General features: G+C 47.1%; 1 protein-coding gene across 2 annotated transcripts in view; it reads left to right on the top strand.

Annotated features, from left to right (window-relative positions):
- The first annotated feature begins 11,166 nt into the window (after nucleotides 1-11,166).
- ANXA11 (annexin A11) overlaps nucleotides 11,167-26,835 on the top strand; it is a 50,663-nt gene continuing 34,994 nt past the window's right edge. Inside the window, exon 1 of one of the 2 annotated variants that reach the window (XM_063669896.1) lies at nucleotides 11,167-11,402. The gene's annotated coding sequence lies outside the window, so the exon portion shown is untranslated. The remainder of the gene's footprint in view (nucleotides 11,403-26,835) is intronic. The other variant, XM_054435317.2, reaches the window with a different exon arrangement.

Here is a 26,835-nt window from a genome sequence, read left to right on the forward strand (position 1 = left end):
AGAAATAAATCTTTGCCTCACACATGGAAAGAAAAGAAAAAAGAAAGAGAGAGAAAGAAAGAAAAAGAAAGAAAGAAAGAAAGAAAGAAGAAGTCAATGTGTTTCTGAAGAGAAGGCCAACCCACATCCCCTCCAAAGTGCATCAAGGGAGTCCCTGCAGGCAGAGCCAAGATTCTCTTCAGGAGGAAATTTGAGAGTTCCCTAACAAGGCAATGAATGGGTAACTGATTCCCTACAATTCCACATCATAAAATGCAACAGCAATAAAAACAGCCCAGAAAAAATGTAAAGCAGGCATGTAACTAATATCTTGTTTGGCTACACATACACATATACATGTGCACACACACACATACCTGTGGCACATCTAATTTTGAGCAATAAGCCCTGTTAAAACTGGTTGTGAAATGTACTCCCAAACTAACTAAATAAGATGATTTATTGTTTATCATTATTTCCCATAAATCTCCCTAAATTTGGGGGATTTCCATTAAAATGATTATTTCAGATCCAGATTTGGTAGCCCTTGTTTCTGGAGGTCATTAGATAGCAGTATTCATTGTCTACTAAAACTACTCCTAGTCCATGATACCCACATCAGGTTATTTGCATCTGAGAGAATGCTTGACCTTCTGTGCTCCAGTGCAGAGCAGGGTGGCGGGGCCCTACCATATGCAACAACCTGCAGGGCACAGATACTGATCCTTTGAAGCTGATGCTGGTCAGTAGCCTGCACTGTGCCTAACGTTATGTGGGTCAGTAGGAAAGCAAACTAATGGGCTATCTCAATATGGTTTCAAGTTAAAAATAAAAGGATCCAGGACACATCTTTGTGTTGCCCACTGGAAATTACAAGCAGGATAGTTCATATTTTTCCTTATATATTGTGTCAAAGGCTGGAAGAGGATCAAGAAAAGTCACAAGCCATTTAATATGATTTTTGGCAGGTGTTGTCACAAGATTATATAAATTACAGCAGATGACTGTGTTCCCAGCCTGTGAGCTGTGAATATAGGTCAGGCTTGCAAATTATTAAGCAAGGCCATGCAAATGGACGTTGCTTGCACATGCTAGAATAGGACGACTAACTCGTTCTGGTTCGGCAGAGATTTTTCTTATTTTAGTACTTGTCTTAGTATATTGTGTTGCTATAGAAGAATAGCTGAGGCTGGGGAATTTATAAAGAAAAGAGGTTTATTTGGCTCACAGTTCTGCAGGCTGGGAAGTGCAAAAAGTATGGTGTCAGCATCTGTTCAGATTCTGGTGGAGGCTTTTTGTGCTATGTCATAACATGGTGGAAAATCTCAATGGTGAGTGGACACGTGGGAAGACAAAACCCGAGGGGCATCCTGGCTTTACAACAACCCATTCCTGCAGGAACATTCCCATGAGAACTAAATCCAGTCTCTTGAGAGAGCTGCAGTGCACCAAGTCATTCATGAGGGATCTGCCCCCATGACCCAAACACCTCCCACCAGGCACACCTCCCAACACTGACACGTTGGGGATCAAAGTGCAACAGGAGTTTTGGTGGGGACAAACTCAAACCATAGTAGTACTGACTGTCCCATGTCCTGTGAAACCCCTCGGTCCCTGGCAAGCCAGGAAGGTTGGTCACCCTTGCTGGAGGCCTTCCTCCCAGGTGGTGACCCCTAGCTGTGTATTCACATTTGGGGGTGAGGCACAAAACACTGACTGCAATCTCTGCGGGGGAGTGGGGCTTGTTGACTGATGGAGCTCACCACAGAGTGTCTGAGCATCAGGTCAGATCCTCATTGAGGAAACCAGCACACATCAGCCACTGGAGGCCCTTTGTCTGGGACATTCCTTTTCTCCACAAATGAATCCTCCGGACTCTAGCCTGTAGATTGTAAATTAGGTTACTCACTCTCTGGGGACTGGGGTCCCATCATTCAATATGTAGATTGTGGCTTAATCCTTGTGTTTAAACTTGTCCTTACCTCCTCCTCCCAAACCTGTGTGGCTCAGACCTCCCATTCTACAGTTTTTTTCAGTTCAATTTATATGACAAATAACTCTCCTTTCTTCCCTGGGTGGAGGCGACCCCTGGCTGAAGAGGGTAGAGAAAGTGGCCTGGGGTTTCCACTTATGCCCCTGTTTTCCTGTTTACAGCCTCACACTGTACCTCACCTCTTTAAGTGTGGATCCTTTCTGAGACTCTGGGGGTGAAGTAGGGAGAATCCGTTGGCTTCCTCTTCTTTTCTCCCTCTGGGGCATCCAAGTGAGAACACGCACCATTCTGTCAAATTACCACTCCTTTGTACACTATCTCCAAAATACATGTCCAAATTCTTGGTTGCTGTTTTCTCCTCTCTTGTCCCTATTGTCCTTGAAGGATTTTACCTGTGCTCTTCCTCTACTGCCATTTTACTAGGATTTGGGGAGGGAGAGGAAATAAATTTGTGTTGCAAATCAATCATGTTTCATTGGACATCCATTTCTCTAGCAGTCTCTCTTTTGGTAACACCCAGTGGGTGGACGTTGGCACTTCTGGAACTATCTTCCATGTCTATTATCTTTTCTTTTCTTTTCTACTTTCTATTTATTTATCCCAGTCTGTTGTTTTCCAGGAGGATTCCAATCTTTCAGTTCACTAATCAGCTCTTCAGCTGCATACGTTCCACTCTGTAGCTCATCCACTCAGGTGGTTTCATTTGTTTAAACTATGAATATATTTTTTGTTTTTTATTCCCATGATCAGTAATACAAAATGAACACATTGTTCATCTCTAACATCCCTAATTGATTCTTTCCCATCCTTTCTTATTTGAGAATATTCATTATACTTACTTCAAAGCACATTACTGGTTGTCTATTTGTTCTGTTTAATTTTCAGATCTGGAGCCAGACAGCTGAGGTTAATCTGTGGCTTCTCATGTTAAGCTATGTGACTTTGGATGAAGTTACTTAATCACTTGACACTTTAGTTTCTTCATTTGTAAAATGGCAATAAAAATAGTCCTACCTTAAACTCTTATAAGGTAGGACTCTTGTAAGGTATTCATGTGTCTATTGCAAACATAAAATAGTCCCACTTTATGTCTGCAATAGTGCCTGACACATAAATGCTCAGTAAATATTAGCTATGGTTATTATGTTTCCTCAGGTGGAAGTCTCCCTTTCATGGTGGTGCTTCTCAAATGATATTTTTTGACAGTGAACTCAACTTCACCCATGAGATTTTCTGCAAGAAATCTGCTGGCCTAGCTTGCTGTGAGGGAGGGCTGTAAGTCGCTGGATGAGCTTGTGCTCCATGTTGCTTTCAAGGAGAGTGCAGAACAGGCAGAGGCACCATCAGGTGGACCAGCTGTGCTCTCACAGCCGGTCTTTGGAATGTGGCTGCTACTTAACTCTTCCTTGGCTTTGCCAGCCATATGGGGCCCTGTCCTGTCTTTCATTCCCTAACACAGCTCATACCAGGAGACAGACATCTGTCCTGGTCATCTTGTCTGCCGGGGTGGGGTTGAGGGAGATATTCAGGGTCAATTCATCTAGCTCCTTCCACGGGGATACTTGTTTAACCCTCTGTCAGTAGCCCTTTGGTCCCATCTTGTTCCAAGCATTCACCACATCTGGGTGTGGAATGCCTTGTTGCTGGTCCCATTATTGAAGTATATACTGTAGTATATACACACAAGGATACCTATAGTATGTCTTTGGCTGCTGCTCATGAGCTGGGCTGCAGTATCAAATCAGATCCTGTCTGCTTTTGGCTTCTCAGAAACGTGTCAGTGCTTCTGATTCTCTGAACATTTCCTGTTATCTTTTTGAGAACACTAATTTTTTTCCTTCCCTGTCATTTCTGGAGGATGGGCCTGGGTGGAGAGATGGCAGCATGCACTCAGTTCACTATCGTGAAAAGGGAAGTCAGAGAATGTATAGAAAAGATAAGAAGTAAGCAGAATCTTGGAGAATGAGTAGGAGCAGCCAAAGTGAAAAGAGGAGAAAATGCCATCGTAGGCTGGGGAGATGGCCTGAGCGAAGGTGTGCAGACAGGAGACCACAGGGTAGGGTGAGGGGACACAAGCAATGCGATGTTTCGAGAGAGGCAAGACTTGTAAGGGAGAAGCAGGGCATGATAGTCTTATGTATCAGGTTAAGGGGCTTAACTTTATTCTGGAGAGCCTCTGATGGTTTAAGAAAGTGACATAGGATGGTTTAAGAAAGTGATTATAGGCAGCGGCTCATGCCTATAATCTCAGCACTTTGGGAGGCTGAGGTGGGAGAATCGCTTGAGTCCAGGAGTTCAAGATCAGCCTGGGCAACATACTGAGACTCCATCTCTTAAAAGAAAAAAAGAAAAAAAAAAAAAAAAAGGAAAGAAAGAAGGTGACAAAGTCAGATGTGCATCTTGTCCACTGTGGAAGTTAGATTTGAGGGGCGTGAGACTAGAGCCAAGAAGACCAGTTAGAAAGCTCTTGCAGAAGTCCAGGCTAGAAACTACAAGTGCCTGAAAATTACCACAGCAGTATGTAAGGGATGGAGACAAGGAGTCAGATTCAACAAATATTCAGGAAGCAAAATCTATAGATAAGGAGGATTTTCTAATACTGTTTTCTTTAGATATCATAGAAAGATATTTCAGCCTTCTTCCACTGTGACCATATGCTTTTTTTCTTTTCCTTTTAATTGCATTTTCTGCTTAAGTCGGCCATATGCTTTTTAAAAATTTGCAGAAGTAAGCTATTTTGACTGCAGATAGTTAATCCCATTGGTACTAGCATGTAAAATTTTAAGACTATAGTCCAAGTTGAAAATATTTCTATCAAGTTTCATATATGAGCTGTAAGATTACTGGGCATTTTAAGTTTTCTGCGCAGTGTCTAATCTTAATACTTCTTGAATTGATAGAATCATTATCCAGTTTATCATGGACGGTCTTGTTGTAATAGTGGATTGAGTTTTATGTTATCTTTGTAGATGTTAGTATTTCATATCAAGTTATGAAATTTAATCTTTCTTAGTGTGCACATCTAGAACTTGTGGACTTCATTGGAATAAAATATATCAGACAAGCTAAGATGTAATCAGATACAGTGAGATGCATAAGACATCTCATTTCACACAAAAGCATACTTCTATTTGCAATACTCCTCTAGTTCTGCCTTACTACACAGGAGCTCTAACAAAATACATTCACTGAAATTGCTCAAAAAAGACATATTTATATATGTGTGTTATAAGTGTATATATTGCACTATTGAGTATGTTCTCTACAGAAGAGAACTTCCATTTTAAATAGGCATGGATGTGAACAGCCTTACATGCTTAAAACTCTATACATATGATGGGGGAGAGAGTTTTCCATAGACTAGTTTCTGGCTCCATACTTGTTTATTCTCCACTGCTGACATATTTCTGAAAACAGGTGCTGGGGAAATGTTTATTATTTAGATATCATCTCCGACCCTGCTGGCTGAATCAGAACAATATTCCTGGAAGCCATTCCTATGCTGGAAGACTAGCAGTAACGCAACCACACATAGACGTGTCCATAAACTACATAAAGCTGTCTCATCCCTAGCCAGATCCTAAAAATACCTATGACCACTCCAACATGAGGGGCATGAGGAGCAATGAGATGGAGGGGAAATCAGAGTGGAAAGAGTCAGCCATCTTAACTACAGTCAAGTGCTGCACGAGGACATTTCAGTCAATGACAGACCATATGAGACCATGATGGTCAGGCAGGGGCACAAGACAGGCAGGCAGCAGGGGCAGGAAGGACTAGCAGCTCTTCCCTGGCTAGCAGCTGGGGTTCTGCCTCCACCTGCCTCCCCAGGACAGAAGCCAGATAAGCTGGACCATGATGGTCCTTCAGATTATCATACCATATTTTTCCTGCACCTTCTCTGTGGTTAGGTATGTTTAGATAGACAAGTACTTGCCATTGTGTTACAACTGCCTAATATATTCTGTACTGTAACACACTGCAATGGCTTGTAGCCTAGAAGCAATAGGCTATACCAAGCAGCCTAGGCATATAGTAGGCTCTACTATCTAGTTTTGTGTAAGTACACCCGATGACGTTTGCACAACAACAAAGTCACACAAGGATGCATTTCTCAGAACACATCCCTGTCGTTAAGCAATGCATGACTGCACTTGCACTTAAAATAGCTTACTTTTGCAAAGTCTGTAAAAGCATATTACCATATCCAACATTGTTAAAGCCTCTCCCACCAGGACCTTGTAAGGAGCCCATGCAAGCAAGGGGCTCTGCAGTTTCCTGGTGAATCCGTCTCTATTGACAGCATTTGAAAAATGATTCTGGCAGACAGAAATCCAGTTGCTATCAGATCTCTAGCTGGAATGGCTTGTCAGACTGTGGTACCCCAGAGGGGGACAGAACCCAGGAGAAAAAACAGGTTTAGAGAGGAAAAGTTCATTTCTTGACATGATACATTTGAGCTTTTGAGGGATATTCTGGTAAAGGTACTAGTAGGCTGGTATTTATTGATACATCTGTAATTCTTGTACCTCCCTCCTATTAAAGAAAATTCAAACAATCCAAAGGAATGCAGGGAAAGAGAAAAAAGAAACAACAAGAAAGCATATTGTACATGATATTCGAAATATTAAGCCACTGGTGTAGCCTGTTTGCTGACTAATTAGAATCTCAGAAAAGGTCCTAGAGGGTCTCCCTGTGACAAGCATTGACCCTTTTTTGCCAGATCAGAAGAAGGTCAGTAGTGGAGGCACTGTGGGGTCTCAGGTGAGCAGCTATTTACCAAGCGGCATGGAAGAATTCCAGTTTGTAATAATTCATAGGATTTTATCGATGTGTTCTAGATGAATATCCATTTCAAGGGCATATGTATAACACAAACGATGGCAGAAATAAGCCCAAATATTTCTGTTATTCTTATCAATGTGAACTGGTTAAACTCACAAATTAGAAATAGAAACTCAGATGAACTTTTTAAATCTTGTAAAAAACAATATGTCATTTCCAAGAGATAAACCTAAGTAACAATACAGAAAGAGTAAAAAAGCAGAAATAAAATATATACTAGACAAATGCTATCTCAGGATAACAATATTTATACAAAAAGTAATAAAACTGAATAAGTCATAAAAGGATAAAACAATATTAATTTGTATGAGCCTAATAATTTGCTCTCAAAATTATAAGGCTGGCCAGGTGAGGTGGTACATGCCTGTAATCTCAGCCACCTAGCAGGCTGAGGCAGGAGGATGGCTTGAGGTCAGGAGTTTGAGGCTGCAGTTATAATCATACCTGTGAATAGCCACTGCACTCCAGCCTGGGAAACATGGTGAGACACTGCCTCTTAAACAAAAATCAAAAAACCAAAAAAAAAAAAAAAAAGTATAAAGCAAAATCAGACTAAATTAGAGGGAGAAATTGACAAACTACAATAAAAGTGGGAAATGTTAAACCCACTCTATCATAAATCAATGGATTGAACAGGAGAGAAAAAAAAAAAACCCAGGAGATAAAAGATCTAAATAACCTGATTAGCAAGCTAGATGGAGAGATACAGAGAAAAAAAAACCACATAAAAAGTGAAGAGACATTCACAAAAATTGGGACAGCCAAAAAAAGTCTGTATATGAGGCCACAAAAGAGGCATTAACAAATTCTAAAAGAACACATTTCCTCATCTCCAAGCATTAAAGTTAGAGATCAATGACAAAATGATTGGTTTATTTTTATTTTAATTTTTTTTTTGTAGAGGGGCTCTCACTGTGTTGCCCAGGCTGGTCTTAAACTCCTGATCTCAAGCGATCTTCCCACCTTGGCCTCCCAGAGTGCTGGGATTACATGCCTGAGCCACTGGGCCCCTCCCCAAATGATTATTATTATTTTTTTAAAAACTGAAGTTTGAAAACAAAAAAAGAATGGAAAATATACTTCTAAATAATCCATGAATTAAGCATACAATCCTAACATAAAAAACAAAATATTGGCCAGGCACAGTGGCTGACGCCTGTAATCCCAACACTTTGGAAGGCTGAGGCGGGTGGATCACTTGAGATCAGGAGTTGGAGACCAGCCTGGCCAAAATGGTAAAACCCCATCTCTACTAAAAATACAAAAATTAGCCGGGTGTGGTGGCGTGCACCTGTAATCTCAGCTACTCAGGAGGCTGAGGCAGGAAAATCTCTTGAACCCGGGAGGTGGAGGTTGCAGTGAGCTGAGATCCTGCCACTGCAGTCCAGCCTGGACGACAGAGCGAGACTCTGTAACAACAACAACAACAATAAAATCCAAATATTTATAAGTAAGTGATAACAAAAGCATAGCATATTAAAACTTGTGATATTCAGCTAAAGCAGACTTTTGAGGGAAATGATAGTCATATATACTTATTAGAAAACAACAAAAGAGGCCGGATGTGGTGACTCACACCCGTAATCCCAACACTGGCCCTAAAAATTAAAAATTTTAAAAAGGAAGCTTATATACCACACTACTCAGAGCTATATAGCACGTCACCATTTTTTACAAGGCACTCACCTTCCCTTACCTCATATGATGTTTCTATGAGCCCTGGGAAACAATGAAGCAGGGGTGATTTTATGGATTTTTATAGGTCACGTTGAAGATTTTATGGGTGAGAAAGCCGAGGATCGGAGGATGCATGACTTGCAAGTGTCAGAATCAGAACTAGAATAGATCCCACACATTTGAACACCTAGTTTGGTGTCTTTTCCTTCACACCGCGTTCTCTGGGGGTGCCTGGGCGGTGACCCCTGCCATTGGCCTTGAGGATTAGGACCTCAGCTCGGGTCCTCCGCAGAGCCTCCTCAGTCCCTAGCAACTTGCTGGCACCTAGCCGGGGCTAAACGCAGGTTTGTTGAAAATTATAAAAGGGTAAGCCGGGGTAGCTATTCACCATTCTGGGTTTGAAGAGCTCTGATGCAGAAAGGTGTATACATCCAGCAGGAATTTCATCCTACATGATTTATTATAAACGTGGTATTCTAGGAGCATTCGCTCAGCCACGGAGAAAAATGGGCCATTCGAAGAAGCTAGCCTTCGCGGTCGCTGTGGGGCGGCAGAGCGGGCGCAGGCGTCCAGGCAGCGGGGGCTGGGTCGGCGCCAGGAGACCTTCCCGGACCAATCCCCGGGCCCAAAGAGAGCGCCTGGAGACTTTACCTCCCCAGGAAATTCACACCGATTTCTTGGGGGCTTCACACCCGCGCCCCAAGTCCCGCCATCTCCCACGCCGCAGCGGGCGCCCCCACCAGGGTAATAACTCACTCTGAGAGTCTCTGGTGGTGCCTCTGATCCTCTGCTCTTTTGTTCCAGGCGGCGTTTTCTCCGATCCGCTCTGGAGACTTTGGACTGAGTTTCACCCTTACTCGCCGACTCATGTCCAAAAAATGCGGTCCAGCCCCGAAAGAGAGCCGCGCCTGCTGGTGGGGGTAGGGGGTGTTGGAGCGGCCACGGAATATGACTGAGCGCCCGGGGCCCGTTGTGAGGCCGGGGCCAGGCTGTCCCAAGGCGCGGTTGCTGCTCGGCACAGCACACCTGCCCAGAACGTCGGAGCCTCCCCTCCATTCTTTCCCGCTTTTATTGTTCGGAGCGACTTTAAAACGCAAATCGGGCCGGGAGCGGTGGCTCACGCCTGTAATCCCAGCACTTTTTGGGAGGCCGAGGCGGGCGGATCATTTGAGCCTAGGAGTTCGAGAACAGCTTGGCCAACATAGTGAAACCCCGTCTCTACTAAAAATATGAAAATTAGCCGGGCGTGGTGGTGGGCATCTGTAGATCCGGCAACTCAGGAGGCCGAGGCAGGAGAATCGCTTGAATCCGGGAGGCGGAAGTTGCAGTGAGCCGAGATCGCGCCACTGCACTCCAGCCTGGGCGACAGAGCGAGACTCCGTCTCAGGAAAAAAAAAAAAAAAAAAAAGAAAATCGAACCAGCAGCCTGTTTGTAACAGCCAAACATAGGCAACAACCTAAATGTCCTTCAGTAAGGAGCTAGGTAATGAAGAATGGTGAAGCGCACGATGGCGCGCAGTGTGCAGTGGATGGGAAGAACCAGGTCTGTTCAGGAGCGCTTGTATGGAAAGACCCTCCAAGATATAGTGAGTAAAAAAACATGTTGCAGAAAGTACTGCAATATCGTTTTGTAAACAATATGTTTATGTAAACACACACACACAGTGTTGAAGAGAGATATTTGGAAGGACACACCTAAGAGTGGGCTGGGGGAGTGGAGGGAAGAGTGAATCTCAATTTTTACTCATTTTTTGAATTTTTTATTTTTAGTTTTTTAGAGACCGGGTCTCACTATGTTGCCCAGGCTAGTCTGGAAGCCCTGTCTTCAAGCCATCCTCCTGTCTTGGCCTTCCAAAGTGTTGAGATTACAGGCGTCAGCCACCACTCATTAAAAAAAAAAATTGCATACCTACCATATATGCATATATTACCTGGGTGACCTTTTAAAAATATGCTTTATTTTTAGAACATCTTTAGATTTACAGAAAAAGTGTGAATACAGGGAATTCTCATAAACCCGGGTTTTTCCTATTATTAACATCTTAAGTCATTTTTATATCTCCGTGGGTTCCTCTTGGCTGTGACAGTGTCCTAGACTTTCCTTGTTTTTGATGACCTTGCTAGTTTTCAGGAGTACTGGTCATGTATATGGCAAGGGCCTCAATTGATTTGTGATGTTTTTCTCATGATTACAGTGGGGTTAGGTGTTCTTGGGAGGAAGACCACAAGCGGTGCATGCAATCAGTATGATTTACCCCTGTCGAGGTCACCTTGACGGCTGCGTGGTTTGTCAGGTTTCTTCACGATAGTCACTGACCGCTCCCTTCCTCACATACTGTGCGTGACCTTCCCCCCTCCACCACCACCGAGTGTTGCTATAAAGGAAATGCGTTTGACCTTTTCAGTGTAACAAGTTTTCTCTACCTTAAAGAGAGTCACTAACCGACGCACACGGGGCTGGAGAGGACTTCGGAAATGCTCACCCCTGCAGGAGGACGAATGCGGCTCTGCGCGGCACTGGGCGCCGCATGGGTTAGGGGCGGCAAAGAGACCTCCGGAGCCCAAGACTTCCTGGAGCAGCTCCGCAGCCGGAAGGCAGCTGCTCCTCACGGGCCCGCCCTGCCCAGTCCTCATCCCGGGGGCGGGGCCGGGGCCGCGCTCAGGCCCCGCCCCTCCCCTGCCGTGCCTCCGGCGCTTGGGGCAGCCGCGCCCGCGGAGTTTTCCCTCCGGCGCTGACGGCTGCGGCGCCCGCGACTCCCCAGTGCCCCGAGTGCCCCGCGTGCCCCGCGAGCGGGAGTGGGACCCAGCCCCAGGCAGAACCCAGGCGCCGCGCCCGAGACGCCCGCGGTGAGAGCCACTCCCGCCCACGTCCCATTTCGCCCCTCGCGTCCCGAGTCCCCGTGGCCAGGTGAGTGAGAGTCCCGGGCCGGCTGGGGGCCTGGGACCAGGCGGCGGCAGTGCACCGCGGCGACGCGGCTGAGGCCCGGGGCTGCCTCGCGCCCAGCCCAGCGCGGCCCTGCGGCTTCCTGGTTGCACTACAGGCGTGGGGGTGGGGGGCAGAGGAGGGCGTCGGCGGGTCGCGGGCGGGCCGTGTCGGCCTGGCAGCCCCCTCGATCAGCCTCCGCGTCTGGGGCTGCTCGCTCCCGTGTGGTCGGGGTGCACTCGCCGGCCCCCCCGGGCGCAGGGGTCAGGATCTCAGTCTGGGCCTGGGTAGGGCCAGGGGCCGTGACCCTGGGCGCAGGAGGCAACGGGTGGCGGGAGGGGTGCCAGAGACCCGGCCCCGCAGCCCTGCGGAGCCCTCCGGGGTGCGCGCGCCCTTCTAGGCGAGGCTTGGGGAGACTAAGCAGAGAAGGCTATCTTCGGGAACTTTCCTCCGAAACTGGGAGCTCGCACATTCCTGGGAGCTGCTACCATTGCAGTTTATTTGTAAGGAACTCTCCCCAGTGTTTGAGAGAATGCGGGAGCCATCCCAGGTGCTGTGCCTGCCTTCGCCCCTTCCCCAACCTTGATCCCCAGTTTCAGGAAGGGATTCCTGGACTTGTAACTCCCATGGGTGCAGGCCAGGCCCTTAAGACTTAGAAAGGTAAAACGGTCTGTTGGTTTAAAGGAGACACGCGAAGTTTGTTACCTAGAGACTTTGGAGGGGAAAAGTTAAGCCAGCTTGCGCTAGCCCAAGCTGGAAACAGTCGGCCCGGGGCATTTCTGTCTCTGCCCTCCAATCCGTGACCTCTCTGTAGAGATTGGGCGTTTGTGGTAGCTCTCCCCTCTGTTCTCTGCGCTGGGCATGGAATGGAACTGTGAGGCCGAGCCCCTGCCCTGCCCTGCCCACGCAACAGGGACTAGGTTTGCAGGGCAGGGCCTGGTATGCTCACCTTTCACTGGCTCTCATTGCTTTCCTCATTCCTTTTATGCGGCAGTCAATTGTTGGGGATTCCAGGAGGATTAACAGGGCCTCTTTCCTCAAGGCATTCTTTGTGCTGCAAGGTGTTCCCTGAGGAGAGGCCAGGTGAGGTGCCGGGGCAGTTTGTTGCCCTGGCATTGGGTGCCCACTACTTCAGGCTCCTGCATACCTTGCTATCTTGTCTCTGACTACTGTCTGTGCTTTGGTTTCCTCATCTGTAAAATGGGGATAATAGTAATCCCTGCCTCACAGGCTTGTTGTGAGATTCAGTGCATTCATTTATTTAATAACAATACAGAGCTCAGGTAGGGACCAGTCAGAACAGGTGGTGACTGCTGCACCACACTTGTGTATCCCAGATGGGTGTCACTCACATTAGCCATAAAGTGTGTGAGGCAGGCCTGGGTCATAAATAATCAGGTGTAAGCGTCAATAAATAGTAGCAGTGGAAGGTTCAGCTAACGTTGAAATGCGCTTCTCCTGAGCCATCTTTCTGGCTTAGCTCATGCTAAGCTCATGCTCTCTGTCTTACTGGAATGCCCTCCCTCCCCCGTCTGGCCTAGCATTCTCCACCCTCCTGGGAGCCATCCGGGTGCCTGCTCCCAGCAGGAGGGACGGGATATACTCTGAGCTCACTCAGCCCTTCTGGCACTGACTCGGTTCTCATCTCTCGCCTTGCATAGTATTTGCGTGGCCGTGTGGCTTATCGCTGCCCTGTCCTCTGACTCTGAAGGGTGCGGGCTGTTTCTGACTTACCTCTTGGTGGCAGCACTTAGGATGGGCCTTGCCTAATGTAGGTGCTCAGAAAATTAGTTGTCGTTAGTTGAACAACAGAGACAGCACAGGGAAGTGGTTTCCCTGTGGTTAAAATATAGGACCTTGAAGGCAGGGTTTGGATAGGCAGAGAAACGTGGGGAGGGTGAGATGGAGATGAATTGGGACTAAGAGGTGGGAGTGGAAGCCCCATCTGATGCCTTTATGCATGATATTATAGAAAGGGCCCACCCTGGGTGGATGTGTCTAGAAGGCCAGGATCGATTAGTGATGCCTAGTTCACGTGCTTGGGGAGGTGATATGTGGCTTGGGATGACAGGAGTGGGAGTTGAGACAGAATAGGTTAGTGTGGGTTCTTCTTGGAAATTGTAGAATAGAGAAAAGAAACTGGTGTGGGCAGGAGCTGAGTGTGGAACCAAAATGCATGCTGAATGCTGGAACGTCAGAGGTCCTGGGACCTTTCTGGTGCACCCCCTCCTTCCTCCTGGATTCACCCCTCTTCTTCGGCTGTCTTTTTTTTTTTTTTTTTTTTTTGAGACAGATTTCGCCCTGTCACCCAGGCTGGAGTGCAGTGATGCAATCTTGGCTCACTGCAACCTCTCCGTTCCCTGGGTTTAAATGATTCTCCTCCCTCCGCCTCCCGAGTAGTTGGGATTACAGGCATGCGCCACCATGCCCGGCTAATTTTTGTATTTTTAGTAGAGACGGGGCTTCACCATGTTGGCCAGGCTGATCTTGAACTCCTGACCTCAGGTGATCTGCCCGCCTCAGCCTCCCAAAGTGCTGGGATTACAGGCGTGAGTCACCGTGCCGGGCCTCCTCTCTCTTCTTAGCCACCGTTTTCCCCCATAAGCCTGAAGCAGTTCCTGGCACTTGTTCCCACGGGGAAGCGTCTGTGTAAGGGTGTGCTTCACCAGCACTGCCAAGGAAGCAGACTTTTCACGTTCTCTGGATTTTTCTCTGCAACACCCTCTGATCCCATTACCCCCAGAATAGTAGGAATTTTGAGTGATACCTAGATAGGAAAGCTCTTAGGATTGATGAAGAAACTGAGGTTTTCTTGGTGGGAGTTTGTGCTTTTAAAGGGAGTTGTTGCAATTCAATGGAACTCTGTAATAACCACTGAAACTGTTACACATTAGGCTTACTGACCCTATCTCCTATAACCCATGAAATAAAGACCTGATAGTCACATAGTTGTTTGTTATTTGGGAGGATCCTAAAAGTACAGCCTGAACAGTGACCCAAACCACAGCTGGCCTTGCCCATGCTGATGTGAGGAAGGAATGGGTGGGGGCAACCAAGAAATTGGGGGACAGAGTTCTTTGTGCTGGGTATCCTAGGACAAGCCACCCAGCCACACAGAGCCCCCCCCCCCCCCCCCCACAGAACAGTTCTGGATGATGAAATGCCTGCCTGGAATGGAGAATCAGATGAGAAGATGTTTGCAAAGGGGTTTGAGATCAGTTAGGGGGTGGTGATGACAATGTTGATATCGTGGGTGTGTGACTGCCAGGAGCTGTGAAGCAGGGGGTGGAGTATTTGGTGGTCAAAGCCTGGTTCTGCGCGCTCTAGTTTTCCAGGGGCTTAGGCTCCGCCTTAGCAGAAAAGAAGGAAAGGAAATTGAGAAGGAAGTCAGGTGTCCCCTGCCCCTCACACTTGGGAGTGGCTGACTTGGAGGACATGAGATGGGAGAAATCCGAGTGAGGGCAGAGAGGAGAAATGTGGAGGCTGCTCACAGGGAGGCTAGGGAGCATATGGCATATCCAGCCTGGGGAGTGGCACCGCTGGGGGAAAGGGTGCGTGTGTCGGTGGGGAAGGAGTGGTGATAGCAGATGTGAGCTTGCTGTGTCCACTAAAAAGGTCACGGCTATTTTTAGGAAGTAGGTGACAAGGCATGTTCCTCTAGAACTGCTTATTACTGAGAACCCACTGTTGGCCTCGCCCTGTGTGGTGTGCTTAAAAGGAGAGACTGCCCCCACTCACCCTAGAGTCATCCACCTGGTGTCCCTGAGACATGGGACACTGGATGAGGACCAGGTTTGGAGGATGAAGATCATCATGTATTTGGTTTTGGACACGTTGTGTTTGAGGTGTCTTTGAGGTACCAAATAAGCTGGTGGATCTGGGACTCAGGAGGCATCTTGGCTAGACAGACATTTGTCTAGGTTGTTTTTGTATTTGAAGTCATGGGCACAGCGAGATTGAAGAACTCACCTCAAACAGCTGAATAAAGGAAGATGAGCATATAAAGGACCCAGAAAAAGAGCGACCTGAGAGGGGCCCAGAAAGCCAGGACAGAGTTGTATGCCAGGAGCCAGGGTGAGTCTGCTTCGTGGGATGGAGTGGTCAGCTTGGCATCGCGGCTGTGATGAGTGATATGGAGGAGACGTGGCTGCCTTCACTGCTTTGGTGGGATGATGTGAGCAGAAGCGAGTTTGGAATGAATGGGTGAGGAGTAGCAGGACGTGAGGATCTGATGATAGTAAGTTTAGACAGGCTCTGAAATGTTGGCTTTGAAGGCGAGGAGGATGTCGTTGAGGGAGTGTTTGATTCTGTTGTCTCGATTTACCCTCCTGATGCCTTTCCAATCCCAGAAGGGAACATGTGGATGGCCTGCCACTGACATCCCTCCCCACGGCGCTCCGTGCTCAGGCAGACCTAGGTACCTGCAAGGGTTTGCTCCTTTCACAGAGTGGATTCATTCTCATGAATGAATGAATGAGTGAATGAAGCATGTTGCCCAGGTTGGTCTCAAAGCCCTGGCCTCAAGCAATCCCCCCGCCCCACCTCAGCCTCCCAAAGTGCTGAGATTACAGGAGTGAACCACTGCACCTGGCTGGTATTAAATTTTGTTTGTGGCCAACTGCATGATAAATATTAACATGTTTCATGGGCGTGAAAGGAGAAAATAGGTACTCTGCGGGACGCTGACTTTAGATAGATCTCTTAACTTCAGTTGCCGTTATATCCCTGCTTGCCTGGCTGTCAGATTCTGAGAGGTATAATAAAAACTCTCACTGTAGTTTTTTAAAGTCTAGCTCTACTTATATTTGTGGGAGTTCTAGCCTTTTGAATTTGGCTTTCATGTTTCATGTATATAGGCTTATCAAGCTGATCTTCCTACCTGTCATTTGCTGGTTATTTAATGCCTTTGGTCTTTGGCCTTAAATTCCATATTGTCTGTGTTTTAGGAGAATACATGGCCAAGGATCTGGGAGAATCTCTTTTCTTTACAGTCTTAAAATTAATAAATAAGTGCATTTTATAGTATAATAAGTGAAAGGCTCAGAAATTTAAATGCAGGCATCAGAGGACATTCAAGCCATGCCCCTTTAGTTTCTGTTCAGGCTCACATGGAGCGGTTAGTAATCAGGTCTCACTGATGACCATGAGCTCCCTGTCCTTGGCTGTCCTGATGGTCCCCATGATAGCCAGATTTTTAGGAGGGGTGGGTGAAATGAGATTTGCGTACAAACTCCTGGGACGTTGCCTGGGAACCTCTTCTCTCACTTTGCAATTCCTGCCCCCTTCCTGTAGGTCCAAGGAGCGGACTGCTCTGCCTCTCATTTACACATTTCCTTCCTCATTCCGGACAGCAAGATGAGCTTTTGACAGAGTAGCCAGTACAAACACTTCCCAGGGCCAGATGTCAGAAAGACGCGGGCCCCAAGTCATAAGCTCGTCTCTGTGCTTGTGTTTTAAGCCACATAAACTGTCTCAGCGGGCTGGACTAGCCTACGCCTTGTTGTACCCTGAGATCCTAGTGAGTAGTTCTCCAAGTACTATGTTTACAGATAAAGGCAAATGCCAGAGAGAAATGGCTGGAAAAACCCCTTGGCCTGCTGAGGCAGGATTATCGAAAAGTCTTCAATGTATATGTTTTTAAATTTTATATATTTTTTCATTTTTATTCATTTTGAGACCAGACTAATTTTGTATTTTTGGTAGAGATGGGGTTTTGCCATGTTGCCCAGGCTGGTCTCAAATTCCTGGGCTCAAGTAATCTGCCCACCTCAGCTTCCCAAAGTGCTGGGATTACGGACATGAGCCACTGCACCCGGCCAACCACTGTGCCCAGCCTATTTTTAATATTAATATTTCCACCTCTGTTTTTCTTTGCATTTATTTGGTATGTCTTTGCCCAACCCTTAGTTTTAAATATTTCTTTCTCACTTAAAAAAGTTTATCTTGGCTGGGTGCGGTGGCTCACGCCTGTAATCCCAGCACTTTAGGAGGCCAAGGTGGGCAGATCACGAGGTCAGGAGGTAGAGACCATCCTGGCTAACACGGTGAAACCCCGCCTCTACTAAAAATATAAAAAATTAGCCAGGCGTGGTGGCGGGCGCCTACAGTCCCAGCTACTCGGGAGGCCGAGGCAGGAGAATGGCATGAACCCGGGAGGCGGAGCTTGCCGTGGAGCCGAGATCGTGCCACTGCACTCCAGCCTGGACGACAGAGCAAGACTCGGTCTCAAAAAAAAAAAAAAAAAAAAAAAAAAGGTTTATCTTGAAGATGGAATCTTCGTAAATAAAATTTGTTTCTCTTATAATCAGAACGTGGTTCAGGGTAGTTGGAGGTTGACAGAAGGCAATGATAACAGCAACAAACCTAATTGCATGGTTTCTGTCTTTGGTAGAGGAATTCTGACTGTTGACATACCAGATATACTTGATTTTATTCTTTGCATCTTGCTTATCACTTATTATACTTGCATGTGTTCCTTTCCTGATTTTTGCTGTTTGGGTTAAGTTTCTCATTGTCATCTTCCCCATGCCACCTGTATTATGTTTCAGGTTTGATTGTGAATGAAGAGAGGAGCCCCGTCTCTCTCTCTGTCACTCACTCACTCACTGTCTTACTCTGTCACTCTTTCTTGAAAAATCAGGGTCGAGGTTAAGTGTGTGTTCCATGAGGTTGTCTTGGCACCAGGCTCCTTATGGACTGTTGTCCCTAGCATTCCCGAGGGCTGTGGTTTTCAAACTTGAGCATGTATAAGAACAATCTGGAAGGCTTGTTAAAGCATAGATTCTTGGACTGCACCCTGAATCATTCTGATTTAGGAGGTCTGTGATGGGACCTGAGCATTTTAATTGCTTACGGGCTCCCATATTGTATAATGCCGCCGGGCCACATGTTGGGTAGCACCGTCTAGGTGCCTCCCTTACCTGCATGGCCCAAGACAGCTCACTTTCTCATCCCCATGGCAGGCCCTCCTAGCTGCTAGGGGTCTGGGAAGCAGTCCTTAGTTGGGGCTGCTGTGTGCCAGGCTATGGTGAGTGTTGTGTTACTAAAACAAGAGAGAACAGATGGTTGAGGAGGACAACCAGAAGTTTCTGGAACACCACCCACTACTCTCCTGAATTTGAAACTACTACTATGCTTATCAGTCTTGCTGGTGGCTAAGCCTGTGTTCCTCAGGTTAGGACGTGGGGATGGTTTCTCATGACAGTGGCAAGCCCGCAGGCAGTGCAAGCAAAGCAGCCTCTGTTCCTGTGGGCTGGTGCACAGGCTGGCAAGCTGCTGTGGCTTTGCCGATGCCCCGAGAGTCATCTGCTGCTCCCAACCGTCAGGTCTGGCATCCACATACTCCATTGCTGCAGCCACCACCAGATCTTCCAGACCCCATGGGATCGAGGGGCCCCCTCCAAGACCCAGTGGGATAGGGGTTATTTTTTTTTTTGAGATGGAGTCTCGCTCTGTTGCCCAGGCTGGAGTGCAGTGGCATGATCGCAGCTCTCTGCAAGCACTGCCTCCCGGGTTCACGTCATTCTCCTGCCTCAGCCTCCCAAGTAGCTGGGACTACAGGTGCCCACCACTGCGCTTGGCTAATGTTTTTTTGTATTTTTAGTAGAGACGGGGTTTCACCATGTTAGCCAGGATGGTCTCGATCTCCTGACCTTGTGATCCTCCCGCCTCGGCTTCCCAAAATGCTGGGATTACAGGTGTGAGCCACCGCGCCTGGCCAGGGGTTATTTTTTTGTGCTACCTCCTCCCAACTTCCCTTCTTCAACCCCAAATATGACACCTAGGTGACTGTTTCTAGGAGAGTTTGAGGATAGAGGCTATTTGAACCCTGAACTGAGGTGGGGGTGATGTTCGGTCTCTGTGGCTGGTAATATCCTTGAGAGATCAGAGCAGTGGTTGCCAACCCCCATTCTCTGTTGTCATCAACACATAGGGAGGAGATCTGGAGAGAAACAGGGTCATAAGGCTCCTATGGAGCGGCTGGTACTTTTCTGAGTGGCTTGATTATATGGGACATTATTTGGGAGGCAGTAGTAACTTTCTTCTCTTTCCGGGGTTTAACCTTTGTATTTCTCAAGTCCATTCTCCAGCCTGAGAAGGTGTGATGGAGCCCAGAAATACGTTGAGTGGTCGGGGACCAGCCTGGTTCATAATGCACTGGCCTGGAAATCCAGAGATGTGGTTCTAGTCATTGTCCTGCCCCCAGCCAGCTCTGAGACCTCAGGCAGAGTCCTTCTGCTCTCTGGGTCTCAGCTCCCACCTCAAATAAAAAGGTTGAATGAAATGATTTCATGAAGTCCCCTTCCAGCTGCAGTATTTTAGGATTCTTATGTAATCCAAATGCTAGTGCACTGGGAATTGACTTTATCTTGAAGAAGTGTCTTTCAGAACCTGCTTGCTCAAGTTCAGCCCCTTGGTGAGGCTCCAGACACTGCCACTCTCCCAGCCTGCCTTGCCTGGAGTTTCTCCAGGCTGAGCTGCCCCAGGTGCCAGCCCTCAGAGGGGAGGGTCTGAGGCACAGCCTGGCTAATGATTAACATAGGCTACAGCTATTTTAGTTCCTGGCATGTGGGTGGGGAGTTGAATGCTTAACAGCACCTGTGTAGGCTTTTTGTTTAGTGCCTGGGAAAATATGGTCAGGGTTGGTGGAGTGCTGCCCTGAGGCTGGCTGGCTGGCTTTGGTGACTTAATGGCACCTGTGACCAGCAAGGGCAGGACGCTGGGGCTCTGGAGTGCCCGCCCAGGGCCCCCACCCGCTTCTCAGTAGAGCTGGAGATGTTCATATGCCCACTCACATCACTTACGGTCCTGCCTTGGGGTGGGGGAGAGAAGGGAATGTCCTAGATGTGTCCTCCCTGCCCCCAGAATTCCTGGGGCCTACGTAATAGAGGCTACCAAAACAGGTGCCACCCAGAGAGTGGAAGAAATGAGTCAGGGTCCACTGGGGTTCCTGCCAGTATTCAGTATGTGTCAGGGGCCTCACAGTGCCAGCCCTGTGGCAGGTGGTGGTGGGAGACAGGAAGAGAGGCCTGTCCTACAGCCTGTAGCACTGATGCTCTCATGGGGAGGCCTAGAAAAAAAGCGTCTGGCTCTGGCACTTGGGTGTGTGACCTTTCCGTGTCAAGAGTCAGCTCAGCCTTCGTTCCCTTGCTTATAAAATCAGGATGATAATACCTATCCAATGGGAGCATTGTGGAGGTTAATGAGGTAATATATAGGGAGGTAATATATGTATCTATCCTGGGAGTTAGAAAAAGGGGAGCTTATTAGAACATTAGAGAACATGGAAAATATTTTAGGACAAGTGCTGTGAGAGTTCCAAGAAGAGCGAACATTGTGGGTAGGAGATCAAGGTGGGCTTCCTGAAAGAGATATGGTATGGTTTGGCTGTGTCCCCACCCAAATCTCGAATTCCCTCGTGTTGTAGAAGGGACTTGGTGGGAGATAACTGAATGGGGCAGGTCTTTCCCGTGCTATTCTCATGATAGTGAATAAGTCTCACAAGATCTGATGCTTTTATAAAGGGAAATTTCCCTGCACAAACTCTCTTGTCTGCTGCCATGTGAGATATGCCTTTCACCTTTGGCCATGATTGTGAGGCCTCCCCAGCCATGTGAAACTGTGAGTTCATTAAACCTCTTTCTTTTGTAAATTGCCCAGTCTCAGTTATGTCTTTATCAGCAGTGTGAAAATGGACTAATACAAGGTGGAACTTCATCTGGACTCAGGGAAGGCCAGGAGACAGGAGGTCAGACCAGCTAGAGGGACCACCTAAGCAGAGGTGTCCTGAAAAGGGAAAGTGCTGAGCTGGGCTGGGCTAAGGACATGCATTTTTTGTGCTTCTCTCCATCATGCATGTCCCTGAAGTACCTTCTGTTTTCTTGCTGTTCCTCAGTGGCCCAGTGTGAGTGACTCTTGGCTCCAGACTGCTTGACACAGCTTAGGATGCCAGCTGCAGAAGGGTCAGCCCATTCCCAAGTGAAGGTGTTTTCTCCTTCAGAGCGAGCTGCAGGTCCTTGAACTTCCAGTTGCATGCGGCTGACTGGGGACATTGTCACCATCTGAAGAGCAGCCCTTGATAAGGGATATTTGGAAAGGTTTCCTGAGGCTTCTAGGCAGAGTGGGGGTGCTCAGCCATTTGGAGCTGGAATATACACTCTGTTAAGTCTCCCAGGCTTGAAGGGGCTGGGCTTCCAGAGTGGTTTGAACAGGCCCCGAGGACTGGCTGATGGGCATCAGGGCCTTTCCAGGAGATGCCAGGGGACACCCTGCTGCCATCACACTCTTCAGTCTTCTTCGCCTGTCTTCCTCAGCCTGTGGTGAGAGAAGGGTCTGTGCCGGCCATTCATAAGGAGATGAGATGGCTCATCACACACCAACTGGAAGGGCCCGGTAAACCTCTACTCCTGTAATCACAAATGCAGATTCCTGCAAGGACAGCCCCGGCAGCTGAAGGAGGGAGGGAGGGAGGTGCGCAGCTATTGCCAGCCCTAGCCGAGTGTCACCATGCAGAAATGTGGGGCCCTTGTTGCCAGAGCTCCTGTTTTAATATTTTTGAAAGGTTTATGCCAGAGTCTCCCTTTTGCAGCCCTTTCCTCCCTCCAATGAAATAATGCTATTGAGCTCCAAAACCTTCAGGAGCCCCAGGTTCTGGGAGGCAGCATGCAGACCATTGAGGCCCTCCAGGCGCACTCATTGAAAATAGGTGAGGTAGACGAGGCTGGGAGGGCTTAGATTTGCCAAGGCCCCTCAGAGAGAAGCCAGTTTCTCAGATGCCCCTGTGCTCCACTGCCAGGGAACACATTTTCTGAATTCTTTGTCTTCCCCCCCCACCGACTCTTCCTGGGAGTGGCTCTTAAATATTGTAGTGTGTGTTTCCCTGGAAGTGCGATATTGTGTTTATCTCCCTAGCTAGAGGGAAAGCATGATGCAGGCCAGGACTTTATTTTTTTCTTCCCTATCCTAGGGAGTGTAGCCCAGCCCCTGGTGCCTCCATAAACCCAGGTGGGATTGCTGTGAAGCTAATGAAATGGAAGCTTCAGGTCCCCGGACTTGTAGCACCCTAGTGAGGGGCCGTGGGAGGGGCACTAGCAGTGAGTTCATGGAGTCATATGGTTGATAACATTTGCAAAAAACTTAGATGTTTTGTATTCTTTGTCCTGAAGAGGGTTCCTAAAATTATATAAGCTTCAGGCCCCACAAAACCTGGACCTACTGCAGATGCTGGTACCAGTCTCACAGACTGGCTGCTAGTGTTTTAACTTTCCCCTAAAAAATATATGCCTTTTTTTTCAGAAAGCAGTTGAAGAATATAGTTCACCAGGCTGGTCAACATGGCGAAACCCTATCTCTACTAAAAATACAGAAATTAGCCCAGCGTGGTGGCGCATGCCTATAATCCCAGCTACTTGGGAGGCTGAGGCTGCAGTGAGCCGAGATTGCGCCACTGCATTCCAGCCTGGGTGACAGAGCAACAGACTTCTTCAAAAAAATAAAAAAGAAGAAGAATGTAGTAATATTCTCTCTTTTTTTTTTTTTTTGAGACAGAGTCTCCCTCTGTTGCCCAAGCTGGAGTGCAGTGGCACGATCTTGGCTCACTGCAGCCCCAGCCTCCCGAGTAGCTGGGAGTATAGGCATGCACCACCACGCCAGACTAATTTCTGTATTTTTAGTAGAGACGGGGTTTTGACATGTTTGCCAGGCTGGTCTCGAACTCCTGGCCTCAAGTGATCTGCCAGCCTCAGCCTCCCAAAGTGCTGGGATTACAGATGTGAGCCACTGCACCTGGCAGAAGTAATGTTCTCTTTCTAAAGTTAGATGATAAAGGATGCTTATTTTATTATGCTTTATAATTCATATATGTTGTATTTATTGCTATATTGTAAAAATATTTTATTATAATAAATGAAAAAAGCCAAATATGTTGATCCAAAAGGCCTATAGTGAAGCCAGCAGTCCCCTGACACATCCTTCCTCTTTCCCTCTTTCTCCAGAGTTAACCATTTTTAACTATTTTTAATTAATAGGCTTATATGACTGTTTCTTAATTTATCAGTTTTGAAATATGTTGACTTCCTGCTTGATAGATTAGGAACCAATACATACATCAATATTTAATGTCTGCATTATAGTGACCATAAATTGTATTGTTCGATGCTGTGCCAGTAATGTGCTGTGGTCACACATTAGGAGTACAATCCTTCCTGTCCCAATATTCCTCAGGTGGATGCTTTCCCTTCTTGGGGGCCTGATTTTCTGTGTATCTGTTGTTCCAAACTGGTCTAGTTGCTCCGCAGGCCTGCTGCTCAGCTGTTGTCCCGGGACTTCTTTTTACAGTCTTCTGTGTTAGATTCTCCTATTCCTAGATCCTATATATTTTATTTTCTTTATTTTCCTTATTTATGTCTCATTTTGCTGAAATCATCCAGAAGTTCCTAAGAAAAGTGCATGGGAGGTAGATTTTGTTTTGTTTTGTTTTTGTTTTTGAAGCTTGTGTGCCTGCAAATATCTATCTCCATTCCTCCCTAATGGATAGAAATATCCATTCCAAATATCTCTATCCAGTAGTGGATAATTTAGCTGGCTATAGAATTATAAGCTGCAAATAATTTCCTTTCTGAACACTGAACACATTATTCTGTTATCTTCTAGTTTCCAGTGTGACTGTTGAAGTCCAGTGTCCTTCCAGTTCCCCTGAAAACGACCCTTGTTCTTTTTTTTATAAAGTTTTAGTATCTTTCTTTTGCCTCTTCTGTTCTCAGATTTCACAGTGATTGCTTTGCTGATCTTTTTGCTTTGTGGATATAATATTTTCTCTTCCGTCTCTGAGGATATTATTGATTGTATTTTTGTCCTCTGTTTCTCACCATTGTCTGTTTCTTTGGTTCTCTTCCATCTCTGAGGATATTATTGATTATATTTTTGTCCTCTACTTCTCATCGTTGTCTGTTTCTTTGGTTCCTTTTCTTCTGTTTTGGTCTCTCCCTTTCTTGGTATAGACTTTCTCAGATGTCCTGTGACCCTTTGCTGTCTATATGAAGAGGGAGACCATAAAAATCTGATTAGAGTGCGTAGGTGAAATGTACAGGAGGGGCAGGATTTTATCACATCTCTTCCCCCTTCGGTGTGTTTCCTGGAAGGCAGTCATTCCCCAATATTGCAAAATTAATCTCTCCTCAGCCCTGGTCTTCCCACTCTACCTGCTGTTGCCTCGGGCAGGAAGCAGCAACCCCGGCTTGAACTCCCACGGGCTGCCCCCGTGTTGGAACAAAAAGAATCGTCCTAGAGAACTGGGCCTGAGTCTGCCAGCGGCTCTGAGGACAGGAAGCCTCTCTACCCCACCCGCCCTGGGGACGATGAGCTCTAGCCTGGGAGTGGGGGATTCGGCACCAGCCCTCTTAGGGTCTTGCTTGTATCACCTTGGCATGCCACAACCCTCTCTCTGGTTGTCAGTGTAACCGTTTGTGAAATGGGGTGAGGTGGGGTCGGTGGGAGTGAACTGAGTCGTCTCTGAGGTGCTGAGCTGGCCTCTGGCATCCCGGTTGTGAGGTCCTGGCCGATGGGGTGTGATGCCCTGCCTGTGCAAATCCGACTGGGCAAATGCTGACTGGGCATGCGTAGCCTGGCCACACGGAAGCCACTGAGGGCCCAAGTCCCCTGGTGACTCATGTTGACTGGTAATTCAAGTTAGCACACCTGTGCCGAGCCTGTTCCCGACACATGGGAGAGGCGAGCACCTGGTTCCTGCTTCCGCTGTTGGAAAGGGTTTTTTTGTAGTCTTGGTGGTTTAATATTTCCTTTGTTGAAGAAAGCTGGCTGAGTTAGGTAGACGTGTTCACAGAGCTCTTATGCAAAGAGAACAGAGGCCTTTGGAAAGAGAATGCCACAGAAGGATCTGGGAGGAAAGAAAAGGAATGGTCACTGTATATATTAGTTTTCTTTAAAGTTTTTTTTGTTGTTGTTTGTTTTTGTTTTTTGAGACAGAGTCTCGCTCTGTCACCCAGGCTGGAGTGCAGTGGCACAATCTCGGCTCACTGCAACCTGTGCCTCCTGGGTTTAAGCAATTCCTGAGTAACTGGGACTACAGGCATGTGCCACCATGCCTGGCTAATTTTTGTATTTTAATTTTAATTTTATTTTATTTTGAGACAGAAGTTTGCTCTTTTTGCCCAGGCTGGAGTGCAATGGCATGATCTCGGCTCACTGCAGCCTCCACCTCCCAGGTTCAAGTAATTCTCCTGCCTAAGCCTCCCGAGTAGCTGGGATTGCAGGTGCATGCCACCACACCCAGCTAATTTTGTATTTTTAGTAGAGATGGGGTTTTGCCATGTTGGCCAGGCTGGTCTCGAGCTCCTGACCTCAGGTGATCCGCCTGCCTCAGCCTCCCAAAGTGCTTGGATTACAGGCATGAGTCACCGTGCCTGGCCAATTTTTGTATTTTTAGTAGAGACAGGGTCTCACTATGTTGCCCAGGCTGGTCTCAAACTCCTGGCCTCATGCAGTCCACCCACCTTGGCCTCCCAAAGTGCTGGGGTTACAGGCGTGAGCCACCATGCCTGGCCAATAGTTTTCTTTAAAAATTTTTTGGCCAGGCACGGTGGCTCACGCCTGTAACCCCAGCACTTTGGGAGGCTGAGGCGGGCGGATCACGAGGTCAGGAGATCGAGACCATCTTGGCTAACACGGTGAAACCCTGTCTCTACTAAAAATACAAAAAATTAGCCGGGCACGGTGGCGGGCGCCTGTGATCCCAGCTAGCTACTCAGGAGGCTGAGGCAGGAGAATGGCATGAACTCGGGAGGCGGAGCTTGCAGTGAGCCAAGATAGGGCTGCTGCAGTCCGGCCTGGGCGAAAGAGCAAGACTCCGTCTCAAAAAAAAAAAAAAAAAAATTTTTTTATTATAAATTAACATTTATAATTATGTAAATTTATGGAGTACAAAAGTGATGCTATAATCTATGAATACAATGTGAAATTATTAAAGCAAACTAGTTAATATATCCATCACCTCAAATAGTTTTCAATAATTAGTTTTCAATTTGCTGTAACAAATTACCACAAACTTGTGGCTTAAAACCATGGAACTCTTTTTGTGGTAAAAATATACACAACATAAAATTTACCATTTTACCCACTGTTAGGTGTGCAGTTCAGTGGTGTTAAATACATTCACTTTGTTGTGCAACAGTCATTACGATGCATCTCCAGAATGTTCTCATCTTCCCAAACTGACTCTGTACTCATGAAATGTAAACTCCCCATTCCCTCTTACCTGAGCCCTGGCCAACAGCAGTCTACTTTCTGTCCTTAGGAATTTGACTCCTTTGGAGACTTCATATAGGTGGAATCAGAAGTATTTGTTCTTTTGTGCCTGGCTTGTTTCATTTAGCATAATGTGTTGAAGATTTATCCACATTGT

This window comes from Pongo pygmaeus, chromosome 8, assembly GCF_028885625.2.
Source record: "Pongo pygmaeus isolate AG05252 chromosome 8, NHGRI_mPonPyg2-v2.0_pri, whole genome shotgun sequence".
NCBI lineage: Eukaryota > Metazoa > Chordata > Mammalia > Primates > Hominidae > Pongo > Pongo pygmaeus.